This window comes from Triticum dicoccoides, chromosome 6A, assembly GCF_002162155.2.
Source record: "Triticum dicoccoides isolate Atlit2015 ecotype Zavitan chromosome 6A, WEW_v2.0, whole genome shotgun sequence".
Taxonomy (NCBI): Eukaryota; Viridiplantae; Streptophyta; class Magnoliopsida; order Poales; family Poaceae; genus Triticum; species Triticum dicoccoides.
Window position 1 is genome coordinate 596,449,443 of NC_041390.1, and position 10,307 is coordinate 596,459,749.

Here is a 10,307-nt window from a genome sequence, read left to right on the forward strand (position 1 = left end):
GGGGGGTGTTGATGAAATATCCCCCGTCACTTTTGTGTGAATATCATGGTAACTCACACATCAGAAACCTGATAACTTATGTCTCACAGTCCTGATAACTTTGGCGACCGGGGGTGGGTGGTGGGGGTGGTTGAAATATCCACCGATCACTTTTGTGTTAATATCATGGCAACTCGCACATCATAAACCTGATAACTTATGTACCCCGATGCTGATAACTTAGGTGCGGGGGCGGGGGAGAGGGGATTGATGAAATATCCTCCGATAACTTTGGTGTGAATAGTATGGTAACTCACACATAGTAGACCTGATAACTTATGCACCCCGGTCGTGGTAACTTTTCGCGACGAGGGGTGATGAAATATACCCTCGATAACTTTTATGTGAATAGCACGGCAACTCACACATCGCAGACCTGATAAATTATGTACCCTGGTCTTGATACATTTGGCGACCGGATGGGGGAAGGGCGCTTGATGAAATATATCCCCAGTATTTTTTGTGTGAATAGCATGATAACTCACACAACGCATACCTGATAACTTATGTTCCCCACTTCTTGTAACTTTGGCGACGATGATGAGGGATGTTGGAAAAAATAGTTGAATACCCTCCGGTAAGTCCTATATAGTTATCATGGTAATATAAGCACCGTAGACCTGATAACTTAGGTATAGACACCATGGTAACTTTAGACCCGAATAAAAGGTTGTTGAAACATACCCCGGTTACTTCTATGCAAATAGCACGGTAATATATGCATCACGGACCTGATAACTTAGCTACAAATACCACAGTAACGTTGACCCGAGGGAAAGGAATCGTTGAAAACACACCCGGCCCCGGTCACTTCTGCATAAATAACATGTTAACATACATATAACATAAATGATAACTTATGGTAACTTTTGACGAAAAAAGTGATCAAAACATATCAACATGGGATCTAGTTTTGAAGTTGTCATCACGATGGATTTTTTTATGTGAAAACGATTTTTCAGAAACAACAATTTGAGCTATAAAACATTTTATAGTTTCAAAATAGTGAGAATCTACAATGCCATCAGCTTTCCTGTGCTATCGTGCATTTGCATGTGGAGAGAATGTTGGATTAGCCATTTTTATGCCCTGGTAATTTCTATGTAAACAGGATGGTAACTGACGTACCAGAGATGTGACAACTTATTTAGCCTAGATCTGATAACTTTTGACCCGAAATTTTTTTCGACGAAACATAACAACATGGGATCTAGTTTCGAAGCTCTCGTCGCGACGAATCTTTTATATGAAGACAATTTTTCAATCGGGGCGACGGTTTGAGCTACAAAACATTTTAATTTTTAAAATTAAAAGGAATCTAGGATGACATCATTAATTTTGTCTTTTTCTACATGCATGCATGCATATATATGGTAAAAGGGAGGTGGAGTTACACTCGATGCATCAATACTCAATACTCTATCAATCGTCCGCACCTATGGCTAAATTCCTAAAGTTAGTCACGATCCTTCAGTGAAATCTGCCCGCAAGTGTAGCAATTTTGGGTCTCGGATGTCCAACCCACTCCGCAAATCGACCCCCGCGCACTCGCGCACACAGCACCGAGCCACCGAACGCATGAACCGCGCGCCATCGATCAATGCCGCTGCTGCCACCTGCCGGTACGTACTGTACGCACGCACGGCCTCTCTCGTCTCCACTAGTCGGTAGGTACGGTCGGGAGATATGGACGGCCTCATTTCGCTTCGATTTTCCCCATGTCTTGGTACTACGGCGCCATACGATGGAGCAGCACGTACGTACGTAGGTGTTGCTTTGGTGCTACTGCTAGCCCAACCTGTCGGCGTACGTGGCTTTGGCCATGCCACCTCGCTATCAGGCCGGGGTACCTTCGCTATCGGTCGCAAGGGTACAAAGAGGCCGACGTCGCTCTAGTCTCCGCGCTCTACTCCAGAATTCACCGTGCGTTTGACTCCGCGAGCTTGCCTGACGACTCTGCGAGACTAGCTAGAGGGTGTTTGATCCAAGGGACTTATTTTAGAGGGTGTTTAAATTCAACGGATTTATTTTAGTCTGACCAAAAATAGTTTTTTTAAGAGACTAAAGTTTTAAGCACCCCTGACTAAAAAGAGGCTGAAACTAGTCTTTAAGATTAAAAAATTTTAGTCAGGGATATCCCTATTAAAATATGGATTAGTCCTCTTTCTCTTCATTTAACTCCTCTCTTTTAAGACATACGAGTTTTGGATTGAAGGATTTGAAGAATAATAAATGCTCATTAACTTGATTTTAGTCTCTTTAGTATTTGGATCTAAACATGAATGATGCTAGCAAATTTTAGTTTCACTACTTTTAGTCATGGGACTAAAACGTATTCAAGCACCCTCTGAGCACATGTGAGTGTCACGGGACGGATCGCGGGCATTTTATGTCCATGGACGCACGATTTTCTAGCATGCACGGGCAGAGCGGGTAGTTCAATGGCGCAAAGCTTCTGAGTCCTGCCGCGCCACAAAAAGGCCTTGTGGAGAGAAAAAACAAACCGGCAAAGTCAACCAAAACCCCTGCCCGTCACCGTCAGTACCGCCATGGCCACCGTATTACAACAAGCGGCACCATCTTCATCTGCCTCGGGATTCACGTGCGTCTGCCTGCTCCTTTCTTCATCCTCATGCTCCGGTGTCCAGGAGGAAGAAAACGCCGTCGCTAGTCACAGGCCTATGCCAGACCGTGACTGCGTTTTGTCTGAACCGGACCCCAACGTGTTGATTTTTTTTTTTAAACGGTGGCAAAAGGTTTGCCTCATTCATTAATCAAGAAGAAGAAAAATTGACCAGTTAAATAATGGAAAACCGAACAGAAAATGAACAATAGACTACGTGCTGACAACTCGCTAAGAAAGAAACTTCATGACCACACGTCAACCCGACAAACATACATAAAACCAAACAACCACGACTCCTCGCACTTCTACGTTGCAAAGAAACTCTCAATGAAACCAAGGTTGAAGACAACAGACACCATCAAATCCACGGAGACGATGGTCGAAGAGATTGAGTATCCTTTTTTTTGCAGGTGCCTTACCAACTCGTTAATACGTGCAACATACCATCTCCACGCATGTTGATAATCAAGCAAGGAAGAAGGCTGGTTCCATTAGGGCAACCGTTTCCTCCCAACATTGTGATGCTCGGGTGACAATCATGGCTAGTACACAGCTCCACGCGACGCATTGCGAGCTGAGTTCCTCGATCCCTTTTATTTCCAGCATGGTTGTGGTGTGGCAGCGTATGAGATCATCTCATACAAACTAATTTTACCGCTAGGCTTCTCACTTTCGTCAGCAAGCAAATTGGAAGAAATTAAGACAAGGACAAAAATACTCAGACCGCAAATGAACAGAGCATCTGTCTAGACGGCCCAACTAAGAGCATCTCTAGCATATCCCGTATATCACGATAAATGGAAGAGCAGATCCCGTGCAGGTTGTGGGGGGAGCAGATCCCGCAAAAATTTACCGTAAAACTGAATATTTTTCGTGGTCTTCTTCTTACTCTCACCCGTGTTTTCCTGAATCCTTGTCGCCGCACAACGCACAATCCAGGCGTCGCCACACACGTCGCAGGCTGCCTCGCTCGCGCCCGGCCGCGCGACGGTGCATCAACGGGAGCCGCGACTGCTCGTGCAGTACCACCAACATTCCTCGCGTCCACGAACAGGCGCGACGGCAATGGCATTTTGCCGTCCCTCTCAAAGGAGAACCACGCGGAGCTCGCACCAGCCCGCTGAAATCAACTAGAATCGCTTTGAATTGGGAATGCCCACCGGAAATTTGGCTGAAATCAAGACCGGCATGATGATCTTGGTCGAAGTGGAGACTATTATGCCGGTTAGACCTGAAACTTTCCTCCCGTCAACCAATGTTTTTTTAAGGTGAGATTTGAGGGATTGGAGGATTGTTTTAAGGTTTCCGTAAAATCATACGGGGCGGCCAATTTTTGGGGATGTTGGGTCAGTTTTTCCGCTCAACCATGTAAAAAGTGGCAGCTTTATAGTTTTGACTCGTTTAAGGTATCTGGTAGAGATGTTCTAAGGGCAGATCCAACGCTATTGCCCCAAACTGCCCCTAAACATTCGGATCATGCTATCCAAGCGTTTCTTGCCATCCGATGCTGAGCCGCAAAAGTCCACGGACGCGTTTCGGCGTTCGAATTTTCGCAAACTGGTGGGAGGTTTGCGGGGGTCCGCACCTCCGTCGTGTGGGCCTTCAACAACCCCGGCCAACCCAAGTCCCTTCTCCCAAATCACTTTCCCCCTACTTTGTCCCTTTCCCCTTGCGATGTATCCGCTTCAACCCAATCCGACGCTGCCAATCTACAACTCCAGTCACCATCCAGGCCTTGCCGGACACCCGCTTTGGACTACGCCGCCGTCCACCCAGGTTTCATCTGCAGTCAGGTATCCTCCACCCACTGCTCATGTCCTCCATGGTGGACACCACGTCCAACAAGTGTTCGACTAAGTGCCAATGAGAAGTTTTTTGACGTTATCACAATAGCACATGCAAACGTGACGTCCTTTTCAGCCGTATTATTCATCTAATGTGTACATAAAGTAAGGTCTTCAATGATGAGCCCGAGAGAGGTGATGTTGCGAAGGATTTGCTACCGGAAGGTCATTGCATTACAGATTATTCATAGAATGTGAGTAGGGCAGTGTTTCAAATTTGACCAATTAGGTCGCGGGGTATTGGGCAGTCCCAGAGGTAGTCGATGTCGCTCATTTGTATGATGTCAATTCTTTTGCCAAATTCTCCACACTAGGGAAGAGCAAATGAAGATGTGCCCTATATCCACCCCACCAAAGTTACATCTAGGACAAGGCGTGTCAAGGGAGATATGCTTGTGAAGCAAGTTTGCCTTTGAGTAGCGGCGGCCATGGAACCGTAGACACGCAAAGATCTTAACCCCAGCCGGGCACCCTAGAGGGCCAAATGCAGCACCTGTTGGGGAATGTAGTAATTTCAAAAAAATTCCTACGCACACGCAGGATCATGGTGATGCATAGCAACGAGAGGGGAGAGTGTTGTCTACGTACCCTCGTAGACTATTCACGGAAGCGTTATATCAACGCGGTTGATGTAGTCGTACGTCTTCACGATCCGACCGATCCAAGTACCGAAAGCACGACACCTCTGAGTTCTGCACACGTTCGGCTCGATGACGTCCTCGCCTTCTCGATTCAGCAGGAGGGGCGAAGTAGTAGATGAGTTCCGGCAACACGACGGCGTGGTGACGGTGTTGGTGAACAACAATCTTCGCAGGGCTTCGCCTAAGCACTACGAAAACTATGACAGAGGATAAACTAGAGGGGACGGGGTTGCCGGCACACGACTTGGTGTTTCTTGATCTGTCTTGGGTGCTAGCCCTACCCCTCTATTTATATGTTGAGCCTTGGGGTCGAAACTTGGAGTAAAAGCCTCCACAAAGTCGTTTTCACCCGAAAGGCAAGAGTCCTTCTCGGACTCCAAGGCCAGACGCCAGGGTTCCCGGCGTCTGGACCGAGACGCCAGGGACCCTGGCGTCTAGCCCCTGGACTCCGCAAAACTTCCTTTTGCGCTTTCCAAAAACCTTGTGGGCTTTCCCCTTTGCCCAGATAAAGTGTTCTCGTACCCAAACATTTCGGGAAACATCCGGAACCCCTTCCGATGGATTCCGGAACCTTTCCGGAGATCAAACACTACTATCCGCATATCAATCTCTACTTTCGGACCATTCCGGAGTTCCTCGTCATATCCGTGATCTCATCCAAAACTCTTAACATCATTCGATCACCAACATACATAACTCATAGTACTATATCATCAACGAACGTTAAGCGTGCGGACCCTACGGGTTCGAGAACTATGTAGACATGACCGAGACACCTCTCTTGTCAATAACCAATAGCGGGACCTGGATGCCCATATTGGCTCCTACATATTCTACGAAGATCTTTATCGGTCAGACCGCATAACAACATACATTGTTCCCTTTGTCATCGGTATGTTACTTGCCCAAGATTCGATCATCGGTATCTCAATACCTAGTTCAATCTCGTTACCGGCAAGTCTCTTTACTCGTTCTGTAATACATCATCTTGCAACTAACTCATTAGTTGCAATGCTTGCAAGGCTTAAGTGATCTGCATGAAGGAAACATGCCCTAGAGGCAATGATAAAGTTATTTCCTTATATCATGATAAATGTTTATTATTCATGCTAGAATTGTATTAACCAGAAACATAATACATGTGTGAATACATAGACAAACAGAGTGTCACTAGTATGCCTCTACTTGACTAGCTCGTTGATCAAAGATGGTTATGTTTCCTAACCATAGACATGAGTTGTCATTTGATTAACGGGATCACATCATTAGGAGAATGATGTGATTGACTTGACCCATTCTGTTAGCATAGCACTTGATCGTTTAGTTTGTTGCTATTGCTTTCTTCATAACTTATACATGTTCCTATGACTATGAGATTATGCAACTCCCGTTTACCGAAGGAACACTTTGTGTGCTACCAAACGTCACAACGTAACTGGGTGATTATAAAGGTGCTCTACAGGTGTCTCCGAAGGTACTTGTTGGGTTGGCGTATTTCGAGATTAGGATTTGTCACTCCGACTGTCGGAGAGGTATCTTTGGGCCCTCTCGGTAATGCACATCACTTAAGCCTTGCAAGCATTGCAACAAATGAGTTAGTTGCGGGGTGATGTATTACGGAATGAGTAAAGAGACTTGCCGGTAATGAGATTGAACTAGGTATTGAGATACCGACGATCAAATCTCGGGCAAGTAACATACCGATGACAAAGGGAACAACGTATGTTGTTATGCGGTCTGACCGATAAAGATCTTCGTAGAATATGTGGGAGCCAGTATGAGCATCCAGGTTCCGCTATTGGTTATTGACCGGAGACGTGTCTCGGTCATGTCTACATTGTTCTCGAACCCGTAGGGTCCGCACGCTTAAGGTTTTGATGACAGTTATATTATGAGTTTATGAGTTTTGATGTACCGAAGGAGTTCGGAGTCCCGAATGAGATCGGGGACATGACGAGGAGTCTCGAAATGGTCGAGACATAAAGATCGATATATTGGATGACTATATTCGGACAGCGTAAAGGTTCCGAGTGATTCGGGTATTTTTCGGAGTACCGGAGAGTTACGGAAATTCGCCGGGGAGTATATGGGCCTTATTGGTCCCTACGGGAATAGAGGAGAGATGCCAAAAGGAAGGAGGCGCGTGCCCCCCCTCTGTTCCGAATTGGACAAGGGGTGCAGCCCACTTTTCCTTGTTCCTCTCCCCCTCTTTCCTTCTCTCCTACTCCAACAAGGGAAGGAGGAGTCCTACTCCCGGTGGGAGTAGGACTCCCCCCTAGGCGCGCCCTCCTCCTAGGTCGGCCGCCTCCCTCCCTTGCTCCTTTATATACGGGGGCAGGGGGCACCCCATAGACACAGCAGTTGATCATTGATCTCTTAGCCGTGTGCGGTGCCCCCTCCATCATAGTCCTCGATAATATTGTAGTGGTGCTTAGGCGAAGACCTGCGACAGTAGAACATCAGGATCGTTACCACACCGTCGTGCTGACGGAACTCTTCTCCGACATTCTGTTGGATCGGAGTCTGGGGATCGTCATCGAGCTGAACGTGTGCTAGAACTCGGAGGTGCCGTAGTTTCGGTGCTTGATCGGTCGGGCCGTGAAGACGTATGACTACATCAACCGTGTTGTGCTAACTCTTCCGCTTTCGGTCTACGAGGGTACGTGGACAACACTCTCCCCTCTCGTTGCTATGCATCACCATGATCTTGCGTGTGTGTAGGATTTTTTTTGAAATTACTACGTTCCCCAACAGTGGCATCCGAGCCTAGGTTTTATGCGTTGATGTTGTGCACGAGTAGAACACAAGTGCGTTGTGGGCGATATAAGTCATACTGCTTACCAGCATGTCATACTTTGGTTCAGCGGTATTGTTGGATGAAGCGGCTGTTGGGTTTCGTAGTAATTTCAAAAAAAATCCTATGCACACGCAAGATCATGTGATGCATAGCAACAAGAGGGGAGAGTGTTGTCTATGTACCCACGCAGACCGACTGCGGAAGCATTGACGCAACGTAGAGGAAGTAGTCGTACGTCTTCACGATCCAACCGATCAAGCACCGAAACTACGGCACCTCCGAGTTCGAGCACACGTTCAGCTCGATGACGATCCCTGGACTCCGATCCAGCAAAGTGTCAGGGAAGAGTTCCGTCAGCACGACGGCGTGGTGACGATCTTGATGCACTACAGCAGCAGGGCTTCGCCTAAACTCCGCTACAGTATAATCGAGGAATATAGTGGCTGGGGGCACCGCACACGGCTAAGGAATAGATCACGTGGATCAACTTGTGTGTTCTAGGGTGCTTCTACCTCAGTATATAAAGGACCAAAGGGGGGAGGCTGGCCGGCCACAAGGGGTGCGCCAGGAGAGTCCTACTCCCTCTGGTAGTAGGATTCCCCCCCAATCCTAGTTGGAATAGGATTCGCGGAGGGGGGAAAGAGAAGGAGGGGCCGGCCACCTCTCCTAGTCCTAATAGGACTAGGGGAAGGGGGAGGCGTGCAGCCCAACTTGGGCTGCCCCTTTCTCCTTTCCACTAAAGCCCACTAAGGCCCATATGGTTCCCGGGGGTTCCGGTAACCTCCCGGTACTCGGAACACTTCCGATATCCAAACATAGGCTTCCAATATATCAATCTTTATGTCTCGACCATTTCGAGACTCCTCGTCATGTCCGTGATCACATCCGGGACTCCGAACAACCTTCGGTACATCAAAATGCATAAACTCATAATATAACTGTCATCGTAACCTTAAGCGTGCGGACCCTACGGGTTCGAGAACAATGTAGACATGACCGAGATACGTCTCCAGTCAATAACCAATAGCGGGACCTGGATGCCCATATTGGCTCCTACATATTCTACGAAGATCTTTATCGGTCAGATCGCATAACAACATACCTTGTTCCCTTTGTCATCGGTATGTTACTTGCCCGAGATTCGATCGTCGGTATCCAATACCTAGTTCAATCTCGTTACCGGCAAGTCTCTTTACTCGTTCCGTAATACATCATCTCGCAACTACCTCATTAGTTGTAATGCTTGCAAGGCTTATGTGATGTGCATTACCGAGAGGGCCCAGAGATACCTCTCCGACAATCGGAGTGACAAATCCTAATCTCGAAATACGCCAACCCAACATCTACCTTTGGAGACACCTGTAATGCTCCTTTATAATCACCTAGTTACTTGTGACGTTTGGTAGCACCCAAAGTGTTCCTCCGGCAAACGGGAGTTGCATAATCTCATAGTCATAGGAACATGTATATGTCATGAAGAAAGCAATAGCAACATACTAAACGATCGGTTGCTAAGCTAATGGAATGGGTCATGTCAATCAGATCATTCAACTAATGATGGGACCTCGTTAATCAAATAACAACACTTTGTTCATGGTTAGGAAACATAACCATCTTTGATTAACGAGCTAGTCAAGTAGAGGCATACTAGTGACACTAAGTTTGTCTATTTATTCACACATGTATTATGTTTCCGGTTAATACAATTCTAGCATGAATAATAAACATTTATCATGATATAAGGAAATAAATAATAACTTTATTATTGCCTCTAGGGCATATTTCCTTCAGTCTCCCACTTGCACTAGAGTCAATAATCTAGATTACACAGTAATGATTCTAACACCCATGGAGCCTTGGTGCTGATCATGTTTTGCCCGTGGAAGAGGCTTAGTCAACGGGTCTGCAACATTCAGATCTGTATGTATCTTGCAAATCTCTATGTCTCCCACCTGGACTAGATCCCGGATGGAATTGAAGCGTCTCTTGATGTGCTTGGTTCTCTTGTGAAATCTGGATTCCTTTGCCAAGGCAATTGCACCAGTATTGTCACAAAAGATTTTCATTGGACCCGATGCACTAGGTATGACACCTAGATCGGATATGAACTCCTTCATCCAGACTCCTTCATTTGCTGCTTCGGAAGCAGCTATGTACTCCGCTTCACATGTAGATCCCGCTACGATGCTTTGTTTAGAACTACACCAACTGACAACTCCACCGTTTAATATAAACACGTATCCGGTTTGCGACTTAGAATCGTCCGGATCAGTGTCAAAGCTTGCATCAACGTAACCATTTACGACGAGCTCTTTGTCACCTCCATATACGAGAAGCATATCCTTAGTCCTTTTTGTTGG